The sequence below is a fragment of the Passer domesticus genome, chromosome W, assembly GCF_036417665.1.
Source record: "Passer domesticus isolate bPasDom1 chromosome W, bPasDom1.hap1, whole genome shotgun sequence".
In the NCBI taxonomy this organism is placed as follows: Eukaryota; Metazoa; Chordata; class Aves; order Passeriformes; family Passeridae; genus Passer; species Passer domesticus.
Genome location: NC_087511.1, coordinates 28,522,064 through 28,541,513, shown reverse-complemented (window position 1 = coordinate 28,541,513; position 19,450 = coordinate 28,522,064).

Sequence of the window (19,450 nt, the reverse complement as noted above, 5' to 3'; positions counted from 1 at the left end):
TGATGAGATGCGTGAGCCTGTCTCCTCGCAGCGTCTGCAGGATCACGGAGGGGGCTCCTCTGGCTCTGCTGGTGCTGCGGGGGATGCGGGGTGGAGTGCTGTCGCAGTGCCTCGCAGTCAGGCAGCTGCTCTTGTTCCCGTGGGGCCCACGGGACGGGACATGGCAGGTATTGCGGCCTTGCCAGAAGGCCCCCAGGCTTTTCCTGTGATCAGGGGTCTTGCTCATAACACTTATGAGCTTCTGCCCTTCAAGACAAAGACAAAACTCCGTGAGACGGTTGCTCGACATGGTCTGGGCTCTTCTGAAGTCATGCACATGCTTCGCATGATTTCTCCTGAGGTGCGCACGCCTGCCGATGTCCGTGATGTTGCGCGTGCTCTTTTTGATCCCGTGCAATTTGGCGTCTTTGAGACCAAGTGGGCTCGCTTGGCAGCCACTACAGCACAGCATAATGCTACACTGGGGCCGCAGGATCCCAGGAGAGTGGCTGACGTTGACATGCTGATGGGTACAGGCAATTACACTGAGCCTCAGGGGCAGGCTGGTTTCTCTCCCTCCGTGCTTGAGCAGTGTCAAGCACTAGGCATGTCGGCAGTGATTCAGACTGTAGAAATGGCTGCTCCACGGCAACCATTTTCAACCATTGTCCAGAAGGCTGATGAGCCTTTCATGACATTCGTGGGGAGGCTGACTGCCTCAGTGGAGAGGCAGCTGACAAATCCGCTGACAAGAGAGGCTGTGATTGCGGACCTAGCGAGGAGCAACTGTACAGCAGACTGTAAGAGAGTCATAGACGCTCTTCCTGGTGGGGCTACTGTCTCACAAATGACGGAGGCCTGTTCGGTCATAGGTCCCCCTGTTCAGAAGATGGCTGCCTGGGCTACTGCTGCGCAGCCAGCCTGGGCAGCGCCACAGGGCTGGCAGAAGCAGCAGGGGAATGCTCAGGGCAGCAAGAAACGGGGGAAGAAAGAACGGAAGGAAAAGATTCCTATGTTTCTGTGTGGTCGGTGTGGAAGACCGAACCATATGACTAATGTCTGCAAGGCAACGGTTCATGCTAATGGCCAGGCACTGCCGGGCTCGGGAAACGGGAAGCGAAGCGCGAAGGGGAGACGCGCTCAGACACAAGCTTCTCTCCAGACCCCGGAGCCGATGGAGGTTTGCTCAGCCGGCTTGCAGCCAGCACCCGCGGCTCAGCGGGTGTAGACGTCTGCACAGCAGCAACAGCTGTGTTAGAATCTTGTGAAGTACACAGGGTTCCCCTAGATGCCTTTGGTCCCTTGGGTGGGGGCATGAGTGCTCTCCTGATGGGGAGGTCTAGTGCCACCCTTCAGGGCATCATTGTGCATCTGGGGCTCATTGATGCAGACTTTACAGGGCAGATTTGTGCCATGGTTTCCACACCCACCCCCCCGGTCACGATCCCGAAAGGGACACGACTTGCTCAACTTGTGCCCTTTAAGTCCTCTGTTTGCAGGGCAGCGGACCGGTCGCGTGGAGCTGGCGGTTTCGGATCCACTGGGCCGCCTCAAGTGCACTGGACTGCTGTTCTGACCAAGGAACGTCCTGAGATGATGTGTGCCCTGTCCATTCCTGGTGTGACGCCGTCGGAGACTCGCCTTCGCGGGCTTCTTGACAGCGGCGCTGACATCACGATTCTCTCTCTTGCTGCCTGGCCTCCGGACTGGCCCCTGGATCCGGTGGAGACGCCTGTCAGGGGGCTGGGGGGAACGGCGCAGTGTTACGTGAGCCAGCAGTCCGTGCTGGTCACGAACCCAGAGGGACAGACGGCCTGGATCAGGCCGCATGTTACTTCTACTCCTGTTAACCTCTGGGGGAGGGATGTTCTGTCAGCGTGGGGGGTGCGCATCGGGACGGGTTTTTGATGGGGGCCACTGCGATGAAGGGCGCGGACTGTCCTACGCCTCCTATACGGTGGTTGGTGGACAAACCTGTTTGGGAGAACCAGTGGCCCCTCCCTCGAGATAAATTGGTCGCCCTTCGGAATCTGGTGCAGGAGCAGTTGGACCAGGGTCATTTGGAGCCTTCTACCAGTCCCTGGAACACTCCTGTCTTTTGCATCAAGAAGAAATCTGGGAAATGGAGGTTGTTGCAAGACCTCCGAAAGGTCAATGCCGTGATGGAAGGCATGGGAACATTGCAGGCGGGCATGCCATCGCCTGCCATGCTGCCTGCCGATTGGCCGGTCCTCATTGTGGATCTGAAGGATTGTTTCTTCACGATTCCTTTGCATCCCAATGACAGGCCGAAATTTGCCTTCTCAGTGCCAGCAATTAACAACGCTGAGCCCGCACAGAGGTATCAATGGAGGACCCTTCCTCAGGGCATGCGCAATTCTCCGGCCATATGCCAGTGGTATGTGGCCCGTGCCTTGTCTGGAGTTCGTGAGCAGTTTCCTGGTGCACGTCTGTATCATTATATGGACGACATTTTGGTGGCTGCGCCCACCCAGGATGAGCTGCTGAGAATTCAGCCTCAGTTGCTCGATGCTTTAAATGCACATGGACTGCAGGTGGCTCCAGAAAAGGTCCAGCAACAACCGCCTTGGAAGTATTTGGGGGTCAAAATTCTGGAACAGACAATCTGTCACCAGGAGGTGCAATTCGTGCATCCTGTGAAGACACTGAATGATGCCCAAAAGTTGGTAGGTGTCATCACTTGGTTACGTCCATACCTGGGGCTAACCGATGCACAACTGTCTCCATTGTATGATCTACTAAAAGGAGACTCTGATCTAAAGTCGCCTCGTTCATTGACCCCTGAGGCACGTCAGGTGCTGGAGGTGGTTCAGCAGGCCGTTTCGGCTTGCCAAGTTTACCGCATTGATCCCTCCATTGATGTCACTGTGTTCATCACCGCTCCAGATTCGCATCCCACAGGTATCATTGGCCAATGGAGTGACAAATGGTCCGATTCCTTGCACGTTTTGGAATGGGTTTTCCTGCCCCATCAGCCGCAAAAGACGGCAACCCCATTGTCTGAGCTTTTTGCTCGTTTGATAATCAAATGCCGGCAACGGTGCTTGCAATTGATGGGTGCGGATCCCGCAAAGATCATACTCCCAGTACAGCGGGAGGATTTTGACTGGAGCTTTGCAAACAGTGTGTCCCTGCAGAGTGCTCTGGAAAACTTTTCAGGGCAGATCACTTATCATCTGCCCAGCCATAGGCTGTTGCATATGGCGAAGTCCACACAAATCTCTTTGCGGCCCAAAAATAGTCAGGAACCTGTGCAAGGACCCACCGTCTTTACCGACGGTTCAGGGAGGACAGGAAAGGCCATTGTTACCTGGAGGGACGGATCTGAGTGGCAGGTTCTGGAAGGTCATGAGGATGGGTCAGCCCAATTGGTTGAATTGAAGGCTGCTGTCATGGCATTTGAGAAATTTTCCCAGGAACCTTTCAACTTGGTCACGGATTCTGCCTATGTGGCCTACATTGCACAGCGGTTGGGTCACTCGGTCTTGAAAGAGGTCAGTAACCCTGCCTTGTTTCATTTGCTGAAGGCCTTGTGGTGTGCCATTCAGGCTCGGGTTCATCCTTTCTACGTTCTGCATGTAAGGAGTCACACCAATTTGCCAGGCTTTATAGTGGAAGGTAACGCGAGGGCTGACAAGTTAGCTAACCCAGCGTGGGTAGCCCCTCAGCCTGATACACTCGCGCAGGCCAAGGCATCTCATGGGTTTTTCCACCAGAACGCACATACTCTGCAGAAGCAGTTTCAGCTGACGCCAACAGAGGCTCGTGACATTGTTGAGTCATGTGATGACTGCCATGCACTGGCTCCGCCTTTACCGGCAGGGGTAAACCCCAGGGGCCTTAGGGCCTTGGAGCTTTGGCAGACCGATGTCACCCAGATTGCCGAGTTTGGCCGGCTCAAGTATGTGCATGTCACGGTGGACACATTCTCCTCTGCAATGTGGGCTTCTGCTCACACCGGAGAGAAGGCCCGTGATGTCCTTGCCCACTGGAGGCAGGCCTTTGCCGTTCTGGGCATACCTTCTGCTGTGAAGACCGACAATGGTCCTGCTTACGCATCGCAAAAGGTGCGGCAGTTCCTGCAGTTGTGGGGTGTGTCACACAAGTTTGGTATCCCTCATTCTCCGACTGGCCAAGCTATTGTAGAACGTGCTCATGGTACTCTGAAGCGGGTTCTTCAAAAACAAAAACGGGGAATGCAGGGTGAAACCCCGCACAGTCGGTTGGCAAAGGCATTGTACACCATCAATCATCTTACGGTGCCGCAGAACTCAAATAACCCTGTTGTTTTGAATCACCATCTCTCGTTGCAGGCGGCGGACGAAGCACATCAGCCTCGAGCGAAGGTTCGGGTGCGGAATTTAGTCACCAAAGAGTGGGAAGGTCCCTATGATCTTATCGCTTCGGGGCGTGGGTATGCTTGTGTATCCACAGATACCGGGGTGCGCTGGGTACCTTCAAAGTGTGTTCGCCCTGACCTGCAACCGCAGAGACAGAATCCGACTGACAGGCAAAACAGAAGCCGTGAACAACCTGAAAGGCGTCAAGTGGGTTAATCATGGAGTGATGATTCGGATGCAGATGATGCGGGTGATCACTCCGATGATTCCTCCATGGATGGATGCTGAATTTTGTTCATGGGTTTTTTAATTTTCACGTTGTTCATTTTTTCCTTTTCTTTTTAAAACTGAGAAGGGTGAGATGTCGCCCTGATTTTTTAAGACTTTCTAAAGCCTTCTGATGTTTGCATTCTTGTATGAAACTTTCTCACACACTTTTCTGTAAACAACTTATTGTTTGCATTCTTTTATGGAGGAGGAGAAATTTGATGGACTGATGGTTTGTCCAGTGTCCCTGGAGAGGTGGCACTTTCACCTTCCAATCCTCTGTCACCTTTGGAAATCTATAAATGTAGGAGTCAGAAAATAAACTCTCTCTTTTTCCTGTCTGAGAGCAGCAGCGTGTCTGCGTCGTGTTGTCTTGTGTCCTGTAGCGACATCACCAGGCCAGGTTCCTGATGTCAGTTTGCAGGCGGCAATTGGCACTGTCAAACCAGCCGCAGATGCCTGTCGTGGTACCTTCAGTCCGGGAGGCATCCTGATTGTTGCGGAATTTCAGCAGGCAGCCTGCCACTCCAGGCCACCGGGCCCTGGACACGAACGATGGCCTTTCCCCTGAGAAACAAAACGCACCAGGCCAGGTTCCTCATCTCTGTTTGTAGGAGGCACTTGGCACTGTCAAACCAGCCACAGTTTCCTGTGGTGGTACCTTCGGTCCGGGCGGCATCCTGATCGGCGCGGAATTTCAGCAGGCAGCCGGCCACACCAGGCCATCGGGCCCTGGACACGAACGATGGCCTTTCCCCTGAGAAACAAAACGCACCAGGCCAGGTTCCTCATGTCAGTTTGCAGGAGGCACTTGGCACTGTCAAACCAGCCACAGTTGCCTGTCGTGGTTGCTTTAGTCCGGGAGGCATCCTGATCGGTGCGGAATTTCAGCAGGCAGCCGGCCACTCCAGGCCATCGGGCCCTGGACACGAACGATGGCCTTTCCCCTGAGAAAGAAAACTCACCAGGCCAGGTTCCTCATCTCAGTTTGCAGGAGGCACTTGGCACTGTCAAACCAGCCACAGTTGCCTGCGGTGGTACCTTCGGTCTGGGAGGAATCCTGATCGGTGCGGAATTTCAGCAGGCAGCCGGCCACTCCGGGCCACCGGGCCCTGGACACGAACGATGGCCTTTCCACAGAGAAACAAAACGCACCAGGCCAGATTCCTGGTGTCAGTTTGCAGGAGGCACTTGGCACTGTCAAACCAGCCACAGTTGCCTGTGGGGGCACCATGCATGTAGGAGGCATCCTGATCCGTGCGGAATTTCAGCAGGCAGCCGGCCACTCCGGGCCACCGGGCCCTGGATCTAAACCATGGCCTTTCCCTTAGAAACACAAGTCACCAGGCCAGGTTCCTGCTGTCAGTTTGCAGGCGGCAATTGGCACTGTCAAACCAGCCGCAGATGCCTGTCGTGGTACCTTCAGTCCGGGAGGCATCCTGATTGGTGCGGAATTTCAGCAGGCAGCCGGCCACTCCAGGCCACCGGGCTCTGGACACGAACTATGGCCTTTCCCCAGAGAAACAAAACACGCCAGGCCAGGTTCCTGATGTCTGTTTGCAGGAGGCAATTGGCACTGTCAAACCAGCCACAGTTGCCTGTGGGGGCACCTTGCATCTGGGACATATCCTGATCTGTGTGGAATTTCAGCAGGCAGCCGGCCACTCGGGGCCACCCGGCCCCGGACAGGAACGATGGCCTTTCCCCAGAGAAACAAAACTCACCAGGCCAGGTTCCTGATGTCAGTTTGCAGGAGGCACGTGGCACTGTCAAACCAGCCACAGTTGCCTGTGGTGGTACCTTCGGCCCGGGAGGCATCCTGATCGGTGCGGAATTTCAGCAGGCAGCCGGCCACTCCGGGCCACCGGGCCCTGGACACGAACGATGGCCTTTCCACAGAGAAACAAAACGCACCAGGCCCGGTTCCTGATGTCAGTTTGCAGGAGGCACTTGGCACTGTCAAACCAGCCACAGTTGCCTGCGGTGGTACCTTCGGTCTGGGAGGCATCTTGATCGGTGCGGAATTTCAGCAGGCAGCTGGCCACTCCGGGCCACCGGCCCTAGACACGAACGATGGCCTTTCCCCTGAGAAACAAAACGCACCAGGCCAGGTTCCTGGTGTCAGTTTGCAGGAGGCACTTGGCACTGTCAAACCAGCCACAGTTGCCTGTGGGGGCACCTTGCATGTAGGAGGCATCCTGATCCGTGCGGAATTTCAGCAGGCAGCCGGCCACTCCGGGACACCGGGCCCTGGATCTAAACCATGGCCTTTCCCTTAGAAACTAAAGTCACCAGGCCCGGTTCCAGATGTCAATTTGCAGGAGGCACTTGGCGCTGTCAAAGCAGCCACAGTTGCCTGTGGTGGTACCTTCGGTCCGGGAGGGATCCTGATCTGTGTGGAATTTCAGCAGGCAGCCGGCCACTCCAGGCCACCGGGCCCGGGACACGAACGATGGCCTTTCCCCTGAGAAACAAAACTCACCAGGCCAGGTTCCTGATGTCTGTTTGCAGGAGGCACGTGGCACTGTCAAACCAGCCACAGTTGCCTGTGGGGGCACCTTGCATCTGGGACATATCCTGATCTGTGTGGAATTTCAGCAGGCAGCCGGCCACTCGGGGCCACCCGGCCCCGGACAGGAACGATGGCCTTTCCCTTAGAAACACAAGTCACCAGGCCATGTTCCTGATGTCAGTTTGCAGGCGGCAATTGGCACTGTCAAACCAGCCGCAGATGCCTGTCGTGGTACCTTCAGTCCGGGAGGCATCCTGATTGGTGCGGAATTTCAGCAGGCAGCCGGCCACTCCAGGCCACCGGGCCCTGGACACGAACGATGGCCTTTCCCCTGAGAAACAAAACGCACCAGGCCAGGTTCCTCATCTCTGTTTGTAGGAGGCACTTGGCACTTTCAAACGAGCCACAGTTTCCTGTGGTGGTACCTTCGGTCCGGGCGGCATCCTGATCGGCGCGGAATTTCAGCAGGCAGCCGGCCACACCAGGCCATCGGGCCCTGGACACGAACGATGGACTTTCCCCTGAGAAACAAAACGCACCAGGCCAGGTTCCTCATGTCAGTTTGCAGGAGGCACGTGGCACTGTCAAACCAGCCACAGTTGCCTGTCGTGGTTCCTTTAGTCCGGGAGGCATCCTGATCGGTGCGGAATTTCAGCAGGCAGCCGGCCACTCCGGGCCACCGGGCCCTGGACACGAATGATGGCCTTTCCCCTGAGAAACAAAACTCACCAGGCCAGGTTCCTCATCTCAGTTTGCAGGAGGCACTTGGCACTGTCAAACCAGCCACAGTTGCCTATGGGGGCACCTTGCATGTAGGAGGCATCCTGATCCGTGCGGAATTTCAGCAGGCAGCCGGCCACTCCGGGCCACCGGGCACTGGATCTAAACCATGGCCTTTCCCTTAGAAACACAAGTCACCAGGCCAGGTTCCTGCTGTCAGTTTGCAGGCGGCAATTGGCACTGTCAAACCAGCCGCAGATGCCTGTCGTGGTACCTTCAGTCCGGGAGGCATCCTGATTGGTGCGGAATTTCAGCAGGCAGCCGGCCACTCCAGGCCACCGGGCCCTGGACACGAACTATGGCCTTTCCCCAGAGAAACAAAACGCACCAGGCCAGGTTCCTGATGTCTGTTTGCAGGAGGCACGTGGCACTGTCAAACCAGCCACAGTTGCCTGTCGTGGTTCCCTCAGTCCGGGAGGCATCCTGATTGGTGCGGAATTTCAGCAGGCAGCCGGCCACTCCAGGCCACCGGGCCCTGGATATCAACCATGGCCTTTCCCTTAGAAACAAAAGTCACCAGGCCAGGTTCCTGATGTCAGTTTGCAGGAGGCACGTGGCACTGTCAAACCAGCCACAGTTGCCTGTGGTGGTACCTTCGGCCCGGGAGGCATCCTGATCGGTGCGGAATTTCAGCAGGCAGCCGGCCACTCCGGGCCACCGGGCCCTGGACACGAACGATGGCCTTTCCACAGAGAAACAAAACGCACCAGGCCAGGTTCCTGATGTCTGTTTGCAGGAGGCACGTGGCACTGTCAAACCAGCCACAGTTGCCTGTGGGTGCACCTTGCATATAGGACGTATCCTAATGCGTGCGGAATTTCAGCAGGCAGCCGGCCACTCCGGGCCACCGGGCCCTGGATATCAACCATGGCCTTTCTCTTAGAAACAAAAGTCACCAGGCCAGGTTCCTGCTGTCAGTTTGCAGGCGGCAATTGGCACTGCCAAACCAGCCACAGTTGCCTGTCGTGGTACCTTCAGTCCGGGAGGCATCCTGATTGGTGCGGAATTTCAGCAGGCAGCCGGCCACTCCAGGCCATCAGGGCCTGGACACGAACGATGGCCTTTCCCCTTAGAAACAAAACTCCCCAGGCCAGGTTCCTCATCTCAGTTTGCAGGAGGCACTTGGCACTGTCAAACCAGCCACAGTTGCCTGTGGTGGTACCTTCGGTCCGGGCGGCATCCTGATCGGCGCGGAATTTCAGCAGGCAGCCGGCCACTCCGGGCCACCGGGCCCTGGACACGAACGATGGCCTTTCCACAGAGAAACAAAACGCACCAGGCCAGGTTCCTGGTGTCAGTTTGCAGGAGGCACTTGGCACTGTCAAACCAGCCACAGTTGCCTATGGGGGCACCTTGCATGTAGGAGGCATCCTGATCCGTGCGGAATTTCAGCAGGCAGCCGGCCACTCCGGGCCACCGGGCCCTGGATCTAAACCATGGCCTTTCCCTTAGAAACACAAGTCACCAGGCCAGGTTCCTGCTGTCAGTTTGCAGGCGGCAATTGGCACTGTCAAACCAGCCGCAGATGCCTGTCGTGGTACCTTCAGTCCGGGAGGCATCCTGATTGGTGCGGAATTTCAGCAGGCAGCCGGCCACTCCAGGCCACCGGGCCCTGGACACGAACTATGGCCTTTCCCCAGAGAAACAAAACGCACCAGGCCAGGTTCCTGATGTCTGTTTGCAGGAGGCAATTGGCACTGTCAAACCAGCCACAGTTGCCTGAGGGGGCACCTTGCATCTGGGACATATCCTGATCTGTGTGGAATTTCAGCAGGCAGCCGGCCACTCGGGGCCACCGGGCCCCGGACAGGAATGATGGCCTTTCCCCAGAGAAACAAAACTCACCAGGCCAGGTTCCTGATGTCAGTTTGCAGGAGGCACGTGGCACTGTCAAACCAGCCACAGTTGCCTGTGGTGGTACCTTCGGCCCGGGAGGCATCCTGACCGGTGCGGAATTTCAGCAGGCAGCCGGCCACTCCGGGCCACCGGGCCCTGGACACGAACGATGGCCTTTCCACAGAGAAACAAAACGCACCAGGGCAGGTTCCTGGTGTCAGTTTGCAGGAGGCACTTGGCACTGTCAAACCAGCCACAGTTCCCGGTGGGGGCACCTTGCATCTAGGACGTATCCTGATCCGTGCGGAATTTCAGCAGGCAGCCGGCCACTCCCGGCCACCGGGCCCTGGACATGAACCATGGCCTTTCCTCAGAGAAACAAAACTCACCAGGCCTGGTTCCTGATATCAGTTTTCAGGAGGCATGTGGCACTGTCAAACAAGCCACAGTTGCCTGTGGTGGTGCCTTCGGCCCGGGAGGCATCCTGATCGGTGCGGAATTTCAGCAGGCAGCCGGCCACTCCAGGCCATCGGGCCCTGGACACGAACGATGGCCTTTCCCCTGAGAAACAAAACTCACCAGGCCAGGTTCCTCATCTCTGTTTGCAGGAGGCACTTGGCACTGTCAAACCAGCCACAGTTGCCTGCGGTGGTACCTTCGGTCCGGGAGGCATCCTGATCGGTGCGGAATTTCAGCAGGCAGCTGGCCACTCCAGGCCACCGGGCCCTGGACACGAACTATGGCCTTTCCCCAGAGAAACAAAACGCACCAGGCCAGGTTCCTGATGTCTGTTTGCAGGAGGCACGTGGCACTGTCAAACCAGCCACAGTTGCCTGTCGTGGTTCCCTCAGTCCGGGAGGCATCCTGATTGGTGCGGAATTTCAGCAGGCAGCCGGCCACTCCAGGCCACCGGGCCCTGGATATCAACCATGGCCTTTCCCTTAGAAACAAAAGTAACCAGGCCAGGTTCCTGCTGTCAGTTTGCAGGCGGCAATTGGCACTGTCAAACCAGCCGCAGATGCCTGTCGTGGTACCTTCAGTCCGGGAGGCATCCTAATTGGTGCGGAATTACTGCAGGCAGCCGGCCACACCAGGCCATCAGGCCCTGGACACGAACGATGGCCTTTCCCCTGAGAAACAAAACTCCCCAGGCCAGGTTCCTCATCTCTGTTTGCAGGAGGCACTTGGCACTGTCAAACCAGCCACAGTTGCCTGTCGTGGTTCCTTTAGTCCGGGAGGCATCCTGATCGGTGCGGAATTTCAGCAGGCAGCCGGCCACTCCAGGCCATCGGGCCCTGGACACGAACGATGGCCTTTCCCCTGAGAAACAAAATGCACCAGGCCAGGTTCCTGATGTCTGTTTGCAGGAGGCACGTGGCACTGTCAAACCAGCCACAGTTGCCTGTGGGGGCACCTTGCATCTGGGATGTATCCTAATCGGTGCGGAATTTCAGCAGGCAGCCGGCCACTCCGGGCCACCGGGCCCTGGACATGAACGATGCCTTTCCCCTGAGAAAGAAAACTCACCAGGCCAGGTTCCTGATGTCAGTTTGCAGGAGGCACGTGGCACTGTCAAACCAGCCACAGTTGCCTGTGGTGGTACCTTCGGCCCGGGAGGCATCCTGATCGGCGCGGAATTTAAGCAGGCAGCCGGCCACTCCGGGCCACCGGGCCCTGGACACGAACGATGGCCTTTCCACAGAGAAACAAAACGCACCAGGCCAGGTTCCTGGTGTCAGTTTGCAGGAGGCACTTGGCACTGTCAAACCAGCCACAGTTGCCTGTGGGGGCACCTTGCATATAGGACGTATCCTGATCCGTGCGGAATTTCAGCAGGCAGCCGGCCACTCCGGGCCACCGGGCCCTGGATATCAACCATGGCCTTTCCCTTAGAGACACAAGTCACCAGGCCAGGTTCCTGCTGTCAGTTTGCAGGCGGCAATTGGACTGTCAAACCAGCCGCAGATGCCTGTCGTGGTACCTTCAGTCCGGGAGGCATCCTAATTGGTGCGGAATTCCAGCAGGCAGCCGGCCACACCAGGCCATCAGGCCCTGGACACGAACGATGGCCTTTCCCCTGAGAAACAAAACTCCCCAGGCCAGGTTCCTCATCTCTGTTTGCAGGAGGCACTTGGCACTGTCAAACCAGCCACAGTTGCCTGTCGTGGTTCCTTTAGTCCGGGAGGCATCCTGATCGGTGCGGAATTTCAGCAGGCAGCCGGCCACTCCAGGCCATCGGGCCCTGGACACGAACGATGGCCTTTCCCCTGAGAAACAAAATGCACCAGGCCAGGTTCCTGATGTCTGTTTGCAGGAGGCACGTGGCACTGTCAAACCAGCCACAGTTGCCTGTGGGGGCACCTTGCATCTGGGATGTATCCTAATCCGTGCGGAATTTCAGCAGGCAGCCGGCCACTCCGGGCCACCGGGCCCTGGACATGAACGATGGCCTTTCCCCTGAGAAAGAAAACTCACCAGGCCAGGTTCCTGATGTCAGTTTGCAGGAGGCACGTGGCACTGTCAAACCAGCCACAGTTGCCTGCGGTGGTACCTTCGGTCTGGGAGGAATCCTGATCGGTGCGGAATTTCAGCAGGCAGCCGGCCACTCCGGGCCACCGGGCCCTGGACACGAACGATGGCCTTTCCACAGAGAAACAAAACGCACCAGGCCAGGTTCCTGGTGTCAGTTTGCAGGAGGCACTTGGCACTGTCAAACCAGCCACAGTTGCCTATGGGGGCACCTTGCATGTAGGAGGCATCCTGATCCGTGCGGAATTTCAGCAGGCAGCCGGCCACTCCGGGCCACCGGGCCCTGGATCTAAACCATGGCCTTTCCCTTAGAAACACAAGTCACCAGGCCAGGTTCCTGCTGTCAGTTTGCAGGCGGCAATTGGCACTGTCAAACCAGCCGCAGATGCCTGTCGTGGTACCTTCAGTCCGGGAGGCATCCTGATTGGTGCGGAATTTCAGCAGGCAGCCGGCCACTCCAGGCCACCGGGCCCTGGACACGAACTATGGCCTTTCCCCAGAGAAACAAAACGCACCAGGCCAGGTTCCTGATGTCTGTTTGCAGGAGGCAATTGGCACTGTCAAACCAGCCACAGTTGCCTGTGGGGGCACCTTGCATCTGGGACATATCCTGATCTGTGTGGAATTTCAGCAGGCAGCCGGCCACTCGGGGCCACCGGGCCCCGGACAGGAATGATGGCCTTTCCCCAGAGAAACAAAACTCACCAGGCCAGGTTCCTGATGTCAGTTTGCAGGAGGCACGTGGCACTGTCAAACCAGCCACAGTTGCCTGTGGTGGTACCTTCGGCCCGGGAGGCATCCTGACCGGTGCGGAATTTCAGCAGGCAGCCGGCCACTCCGGGCCACCGGGCCCTGGACACGAACGATGGCCTTTCCACAGAGAAACAAAACGCACCAGGGCAGGTTCCTGGTGTCAGTTTGCAGGAGGCACTTGGCACTGTCAAACCAGCCACAGTTGCCGGTGGGGGCACCTTGCATCTAGGACGTATCCTGATCCGTGCGGAATTTCAGCAGGCAGCCGGCCACTCCCGGCCACCGGGCCCTGGACATGAACCATGGCCTTTCCTCAGAGAAACAAAACGCACCAGGCCTGGTTCCTGATATCAGTTTTCAGGAGGCATGTGGCACTGTCAAACCAGCCACAGTTGCCTGTGGTGGTGCCTTCGGCCCGGGAGGCATCCTGATCGGTGCGGAATTTCAGCAGGCAGCCGGCCACTCCAGGCCACCGGGCCCTGGATATCAACCATGGCCTTTCCCTTAGAAACAAAAGTAACCAGGCCAGGTTCCTGCTGTCAGTTTGCAGGCGGCAATTGGCACTGTCAAACCAGCCGCAGTTGCCTGTGGTGGTACATTCGGTCCGGGCGGCATCCTGATCGGCGCGGAATTTCAGCAGGCAGCCGGCCAAACCAGGCCATCAGACCCTGGACACGAACGATGGCCTTTCCCCTGAGAAACAAAACTCCCCAGGCCAGGTTCCTCATCTCAGTTTGCAGGAGGCACTTGGCACTGTCAAACCAGCCACAGTTGCCTGTGGTGGTACCTTCGGTCCGGGCGGCATCCTGATCGGCGCGGAATTTCAGCAGGCAGCCGGCCACACCAGGCCATCGGGCCCTGGACACGAACGATGGCCTTTCCCCTGAGAAACAAAACGCACCAGGCCAGGTTCCTGATGTCAGTTTGCAGGAGGCACGTGGCACTGTCAAACCAGCCACAGTTGCCTGTGGGGGCACCTTGCATGTAGGAGGCATCCTGATCCGTGCGGAATTTCAGCAGGCAGCCGGCCACTCCGGGCCACCGGGCCCTGGATCTAAACCATGGCCTTTCCCTTAGAAACTAAAGTCACCAGGCCAGGTTCCAGATGTCAATTTGCAGGAGGCACTTGGCGCTGTCAAAGCAGCCACAGTTGCCTGGGGTGGTACCTTCGGTCCGGGAGGGATCCTGATCGGTGTGGAATTTCAGTAGGCAGCCGGCCACTCCGGGCCACCGGGCCCTGGACACGAACGATGGCCTTTCCCCTGAGAAACAAAATTCAGCAGGCCAGGTTCCTGATGTCAGTTTGCAGGAGGCACTTGGCACTGTCAAACCAGCCACAGTTGCCTGGGGGGGCACCTTACATATAGGACGTATCCTGATCCGTGCGGAATTTCAGCAGGCAGCCGGACACTCCGGGCCACCGGGCCCTGGATATCAACCATGGCCTTTCCCTTAGAGACACAAGTCACCAGGCCAGGTTCCTGCTGTCAGTTTGCAGGCGGCAATTGGCACTGTCAAACCAGCCGCAGATGCCTGTCGTGGTACCTTCAGTCCGGGAGGCATCCTGATTGGTGCGGAATTTCAGCAGGCAGCCGGCCACTCCAGGCCACCGGGCCCTGGAAACGAACGATGGCCTTTCCCCAGAGAAACAAAACTCACCAGGCCAGGTTCCTGATGTCAGTTTGCAGGAGGCACGTGGCACTGTCAAACCTGCCACAGTTGCCTGTGGTGATACCTTCGGCCCGGGAGGCATCCTGATCGGTGCGGAATTTCTGCAGGCAGCCGGCCACTCCGGGCCACCGGGCCCTGGACACGAACGATGGCCTTTCCCCTGAGAAACAAAACTCACCAGGCCAGGTTCCTGGTGTCAGTTTGCAGGAGGCACGTGGCACTGTCAAACCAGCCACAGTTGCCTGTGGGGGCACCTTGCATCTAGGAGGCATCCTGATCGGTGCGGAATTTCAGCAGGCAGCCGGCCCCTCCGGGCCACCGGGCCCTGGGCACGAACGATGGCCTTTCCCCTGAGAAACAAAACTCACCAGGCCAGGTTCCTGATGTCAGTTTGCAGGAGGCACTTGGCCCTGTCAAACCAGCCACAGTTGCCTGTGGGGGCACCTTGCATCTGGGACATATCCTGATCCGTGCGGAATTTCAGCAGGCAGGTAGCCACTCCGGGCCACCGGGCCCTGGATATCAACCATGGCCTTTCTCTTAGAAACAAAAGTCACCAGGCCAGGTTCCTGCTGTCAGTTTGCAGGCGGCAATTGGCACTGTCAAAGCAGCCGCACATGCCTGTCGTGGTACCTTCAGTCCGGGAGGCATCCTGATTGGTGCGGAATTTCAGCAGGCAGCCGGCCACTCCAGACCATCGGGCCCTGGACACGAACAATGGCCTTTCCCCTGAGAAACAAAACGCACCAGGCCCGGTTCCTCTTGTCTGGTCGCAGGAGGCACTTGGCACTGTCAAACCAGCCACAGTTGCCTGCGGTGGTACCTTCGGTCAGGGAGGCATCCTGATCGGTGGATTAATTTCAGCTGGCAGCCGGCCACTCCAGGCCACCGGGCCCTGGACACGAACGATGGCCTTTCCCCTGAGAAACAAAATGCACCAGGCCAGGTTCCTGATGTCAGTTTGCAGGAGGCACGTGGCACTGTCAAACCAGCCACAGTTGCCTGTGGTGGTACCTTCGGCCCGGGAGGCATCCTGATCGGCGCGGAATTTAAGCAGGCAGCCGGCCACTCCGGGCCACCGGGCCCTGGACACGAACGATGGCCGTTCCACAGAGAAACAAAACGCACCAGGCCCGGTTCCTCTTGTCTGGTCGCAGGAGGCACTTGGCACTGTCAAACCAGCCACAGTTGCCTGTCGTGGTTCCTTTAGTCCGGGAGGCATCCTGATCGGTGCGGAATTTCAGCAGGCAGCCGGCCACTCCAGGCCATCGGGCCCTGGACACGAACGATGGCCTTTCCCCTGAGAAACAAAATGCACCAGGCCAGGTTCCTGATGCCTGTTTGCAGGAGGCACGTGGCACTGTCAAACCAGCCACAGTTGCCTGTGGGGGCACCTTGCATCTGGGATGTATCCTAATCGGTGCGGAATTTCAGCAGGCAGCCGGCCACTCCGGGCCACCGGGCCCTGGACATGAACGATGCCTTTCCCCTGAGAAAGAAAACTCACCAGGCCAGGTTCCTGATGTCAGTTTGCAGGAGGCACGTGGCACTGTCAAACCAGCCACAGTTGCCTGTGGTGGTACCTTCGGCCCGGGAGGCATCCTGATCGGCGCGGAATTTAAGCAGGCAGCCGGCCACTCCGGGCCACCGGGCCCTGGACACGAACGATGGCCTTTCCACAGAGAAACAAAACGCACCAGGCCAGGTTCCTGGTGTCAGTTTGCAGGAGGCACTTGGCACTGTCAAACCAGCCACAGTTGCCTGTGGGGGCACCTTGCATATAGGACGTATCCGGATCCGTGCGGAATTTCAGCAGGCAGCCGGCCACTCCGGGCCACCGGGCCCTGGATATCAACCATGGCCTTTCCCTTAGAGACACAAGTCACCAGGCCAGGTTCCTGCTGTCAGTTTGCAGGCGGCAATTGGACTGTCAAACCAGCCGCAGATGCCTGTCGTGGTACCTTCAGTCCGGGAGGCATCCTAATTGGTGCGGAATTCCAGCAGGCAGCCGGCCACACCAGGCCATCAGGCCCTGGACACGAACGATGGCCTTTCCCCTGAGAAACAAAACTCCCCAGGCCAGGTTCCTCATCTCTGTTTGCAGGAGGCACTTGGCACTGTCAAACCAGCCACAGTTGCCTGTCGTGGTTCCTTTAGTCCGGGAGGCATCCTGATCGGTGTGGAATTCCAGCAGGCAGCCGGCCACTCCAGGCCATCGGGCCCTGGACACGAACGATGGCCTTTCCCCTGAGAAACAAAATGCACCAGGCCAGGTTCCTGATGTCTGTTTGCAGGAGGCACGTGGCACTGTCAAACCAGCCACAGTTGCCTGTGGGGGCACCTTGCATCTGGGATGTATCCTAATCGGTGCGGAATTTCAGCAGGCAGCCGGCCACTCCGGGCCACCGGGCCCTGGACATGAACGATGGCCTTTCCCCTGAGAAAGAAAACTCACCAGGCCAGGTTCCTGATGTCAGTTTGCAGGAGGCACGTGGCACTGTCAAACCAGCCACAGTTGCCTGCGGTGGTACCTTCGGTCTGGGAGGAATCCTGATCGGTGCGGAATTTCAGCAGGCAGCCGGCCACTCCGGGCCACCGGGCCCTGGACACGAACGATGGCCTTTCCAGAGAGAAACAAAACGCACCAGGCCAGGTTCCTGGTGTCAGTTTGCAGGAGGCACTTGGCACTGTCAAACCAGCCACAGTTGCCTGTGGGGGCACCTTGCATGTAGGAGGCATCCTGATCCGTGCGGAATTTCAGCAGGCAGCCGGCCACTCCGGGCCACCGGGCCCTGGATCTAAACCATGGCCTTTCCCTTAGAAACACAAGTCACCAGGCCCGGTTCCTGCTGTCAGTTTGCAGGAGGCACGTGGCACTGTCAAACCAGCCACAGTTGCCTGTGGGGGCACCTTGCATCTGGGAGATATCCTGATCTGTGTGGAATTTCAGCAGGCAGCCGGCCACTCGGGGCCACCCGGCCCCGGACAGGAACGATGGCCTTTCCCCAGAGAAACAAAACTCACCAGGCCAGGTTCCTGATGTCAGTTTGCAGGAGGCACGTGGGACTGTCAAACCAGCCACAGTTGCCTGTGGTGGTACCTTCGGCCCGGGAGGCATCCTGATCGGTGCGGAATTTCAGCAGGCAGCCGGCCACTCCGGGCCACCGGGCCCTGGACACGAACGATGGTCTTTCCACAGAGAAACTAAACGCACCAGGGCAGGTTCCTGGTGTCACTTTACAGGAGGCACTTGGCACTGTCAAACCAGCAGCAGTTGCCTGTCGTGGTTCCCTCAGTCTGGGAGGCATCCTGATTGGTGCGGAATTTCAGCAGGCAGCCGGCCACTCCAGGCCACCGGGCCCTGGATATCAACCATGGCCTTTCCCTTAGAAACAAAAGTCACCAGGCCAGGTTCCTGCTGTCAGTTTGCAGGCGGCAATTGGCACTGTCAAACCAGCCGCAGATGCCTGTTGTGGTACCTTCAGTCCGGGAGGCATCCAGATCTGTGTGGAATTTCAGCAGGCAGCAGGCCACTCGGGGCCACCCGGCCCCGGACAGGAACGATGGCCTTTCCCCAGAGAAACAAAACTCACCAGGCCAGGTTCCTGATGTCAGTTTGCAGGAGGCACGTGGCACTGTCAAACCAGCCACAGTTGCCTGTGGTGGTACCTTCGGCCCGGGAGGCATCCTGATCGGTGCGGAATTTCAGCAGGCAGCCGGCCACTCCGGGCCACCGGGCCCTGGACACGAACGATGGCCTTTCCACAGAGAAACAAAACGCACCAGGCCAGGTTCCTGGTGTCAGTTTGCAGGAGGCACTTGGCACTGTCAAACCAGCCACAGTTGCCTGTGGGTGCACCTTGCATATAGGACGTATCCTGATTGGTGCGGAATTTCAGCAGGCAGCCGGCCAATCCAGGCCACCGGGCCCTGGATATCAACCATGGCCTTTCTCTTAGAAACAAAAGTCACCAGGCCAGGTTCCTGCTGTCAGTTTGCAGGCGGCAATTGGCACTGCCAAACCAGCCACAGTTGCCTGTCGTGGTACCATCAGTCCGGGAGGCATCCTGATTGGTGCGGAATTTCAGCAGGCAGCCGGCCACTCGGGGCCACCCGGCCCCGGACAGGAACGATGGCCTTTCCCCCGAGAAACAAAACTCACCAGGCCAGGTTCCTGATGTCAGTTTGCAGGAGGCACATGGCACTGTCAAACCAGCCACAGTTGCCTGCGGTGGTACCTTCGGCCCGGGAGGCATCCTGATCGGTGCGGAATTTCAGCAGGCAGCCGGCCACTCCGGGCCACCGGGCCCTGGACACGAACGATGGCCTTTCCACAGAGAAACAAAACGCACCAGGGCAGGTTCCTGGTGTCAGTCTGCAGGAGGCACATGGCACTGTCAAACCAGCCACAGTTGCCGGTGGGGGCACCTTGCATCTAGGACGTATCCTGATCCGTGCGGAATTTCAGCAGGCAGCCGGCCACTCGGGGCCACCCGGCCCCGGACATGAACCATGGCCTTTCCTCAGAGAAACAAAACTCACCAGGCCTGGTTCCTGATGTCAGTTTTCAGGAGGCATGTGGCACTGTCAAACCAGCCACAGTTGCCTGTGGTGGTGCCTTGGGCCCGGGAGGCATCCTGATCGGTGCGGAATTTCAGCAGGCAGCCGGCCACTCCAGGCCATCGGGCCCTGGACACGAACTATGGCCTTTCCCCTGAGAAACAAAACTCACCAGGCCAGGTTCCTCATCTCTGTTTGCAGG